This window comes from Taudactylus pleione, unplaced genomic scaffold, assembly GCF_031769625.1.
Source record: "Taudactylus pleione unplaced genomic scaffold, aTauple2 ptg000111l, whole genome shotgun sequence".
Classification (NCBI taxonomy): Eukaryota; Metazoa; Chordata; class Amphibia; order Anura; family Myobatrachidae; genus Taudactylus; species Taudactylus pleione.
The window spans coordinates 602,623-605,600 of record NW_028284513.1 but is presented as its reverse complement, the minus strand read 5'-3'; the positions used below and the strand labels follow the sequence as shown (position 1 = coordinate 605,600).

The 2,978-nt window shown below is 37.1% G+C and overlaps 1 pseudogene; it reads left to right on the top strand.

Moving 5' to 3' along the window:
* Positions 1–728: 728 nt before the first annotated feature.
* LOC148525143 (5S ribosomal RNA) lies at positions 729–847 on the top strand (annotated as a pseudogene).
* Positions 848–2,978: the final 2,131 nt, after the last annotated feature.

Genomic DNA, 2,978 nt, shown 5'->3' with positions numbered 1-2,978 from the left:
CAGTCTCCGACACGGCCCCCTCCTCTCCACCTGGCGGCCGGCAGCACACTGAGCTGTGCGCGGCCAGCGCCGGAGTTATAGACTCTGGGCACTAGAGTGTGCCCAGAGTCTATAATGAATGCACAGGTCACCGGGAAAATGGTCGTGGCGGCCATTTTCCAGTCGTTTTACAGCGCCGGACCCCCGCGCCGACCTGGGACTCTGGAGAGATAAGTAATATTATGGGTGCAGGGCGTGCGGTGCGGGGCCCCCCTGGACCCAGGGGCCCGTGTTCCCTGCACACCCTGCACCCATTATAGATACGCCCCTGCTATGTGCATGATACACTATGTTTGTTCTTTTACAATACCATGTTGAATTTTTGTTTGATGGATAACTAATACTATATGATTTATATCAGCTATTGCAAACATTAGTGTTACTTGATTTTGTGAGATGTTGATTTTGATTTGAACAACACTATCGGAGTGATAATTTTTGAGTTTTTCAGTAATCAATATATATTTTTACATGTATATACATTTAACTCATGATGCCATGTTATCTAATGCAAACAATCTACGTGTAACGATTAAAGAATGCACATGCATTACTTTTCTTGAACACTGTATTTTATTAATAAAATGGACTATCCATCATAATAGTCCTACATTTATTCACTTAATTATTTGATTATCTATTTTTGCTCTGACCTGGTGCTGGTATGATACTACCTTTTCCCACGTAATACCTACAGCCACACATTACTCGATTTGCCCAATCTCATCTGATCTTGGAAGCCAAACAGTAATAGGCCTGGTTAGTACTTGGAAGGGAGACCTCTGGGGAATACCAGGTGCTGTAGGTTAAAAGAGGTAATTTGGGACTGCAAACACCCAGATCACAGCATTTTTCTGATAATAATCGACTGTATGACTATCATACCAATACAGTGTCATTATTCGTAAAATCCAATCACAAGTAGTGGTATGCTAATACTAATAAGATTTCACCTTACAAAACGATATCTTACCTTAACAAGTGACTAATCATATCACTTGTTAGAATTTGACAATTATCAATGTTTATGGCACCTTACAATTTTAATGGAATATAATAAAGGTTATTTTTTAATATATATATAAATACATGATTAAAAGTCCTTCTCTTTTCTCCTTGGTTGTTTATTGTATGCACTCTGTTGGGCTTTGGGAGCACCACCAACAAATTTAGTTGTTGTAATTTATACTATATTACTAGATGGTTTGTTTTAAAAATTCTAACAAATCTGCTATGGTTCTGTGCAGAATCTTTCCCCTTTTCTTTGTATGAAAGCAAAGTTTGAAGGACAAAATTATTTCAAATAAAAATCATTATTTCTAACCTTGCCAATATCTTGACTATATGTTCTATTCATTTGCAACTCGTTTGATAAATAAAAGTCAGTTTCCATGTAAAAAACAAAATTGTCTGGATGACCCCAAACCTTTGAACGGTAGTGTATGTGTATTTTAACCTCAGCCCCCAAATTGTGTATTTTAACCACTGCACCCCTATGTGTATTTTAACCTCTGCCAATGTTATGACAGTGTAGGACAATGCAAGTTGTCCCCCAATTTAAAAAAAAAAAACTATGAAAATAAACTGACACAGGTTTAAAAATTGATTTAGAACACATTTAAAACATATCAACTAATTAAAATAATTCAACTGCTAAAACATTCTAACTTTAAAATGTAAAAAGAGAACACATTAAAAACATATCAACTAATTAAGATAATTCTACTGTTAAAACATTAAAACTTTCAAATATTAAAAATAGAGAGCGACAATTTGTGACAGGGTTTCTCAAGTGCTATCACACCCACGAATGTCTGTGGCAAATCAAGGGGCCCTATACAAAATAGGAAAAACTGCGCTAATATACAGACAAAAATGAATTCATTTATTAATTAAAATTAAAAAAACAAAAAATAAATAGTTGTCAACAATTATACATATATGCAGATGAGTGGTGAATGGAATTAGTGACCCACTAGAATTACCACAAAAGTATCTGAGAATTGTGATAATATCAACAATATTTGGTATAAAATACATATAAAGAATAACATATATTGACAATAAAAAGCACGTAGTACACAATATGTGTATCTATATTAAATAGATTCACTAATATATATAGATGATGCAAATATTGCTATATAAAAAATTATTAAGCAACAACCATTGTGTAACAAGAGTTCAGTAACATCAATAAAAAGTGTTTAGCCACTTGATTGTTGATAGCTTGTTAATAATTTGTTGCAACACTGTAACCGCAAGCCTGCAGTAAAGATATCCTTTTTTAAGTGTCCACAATAATATGTTGTCTGTGGTTTATATTTGTAGAGAGGTGGTTGGTAAATAGCAAAAGTTAGAGTATCACCCCGTCGGGCGCATAATGTAGAAATAAGCTTTAGAACACTCACCAACCTCAAAGTCACAGACGGCAGTTGATGTGAGCCGCGCGGCTCTCTGTCCGGCTGTACGGTGGAGACTGTTAGCCGGAGAGGAAGGCAGCCTCCGTGTCTCGCTGCTGTACGGGTCGGAAAGTAAAGCTCTCTGTCCGGCTGCAGGTGAAATGGTAAGTGCTGATGATCAGGCCCGGAGAGGATACAGGAAGTGTTGGATGGATGGATAAGCGTGTTGTGTGGGGTTGCAATTTCACCTTTATTTTAAACTGCTGCAGCTACAGATATACAAGTGTCATTTAAGCGCCTTGATATCTCTTTAAATCAAGGGGCCCGACTACAGCAATAAATACAAGAGAGCTGCTGCAATTGTAGTAATTGCTTGTAGTTTTTAGCAAGTCATTCCACGACGAGGCTTCACCAAAGTGGGTGAAAGCCAAAGTACAAAATTTGCATAACGTTAAAGAAAATAAAAAGCAGCAGGAGTCCCGGGCATCTGGAGCGGTGCCCAATGAGGTCTACACCAGTAACCTGTGGTACTTCAAC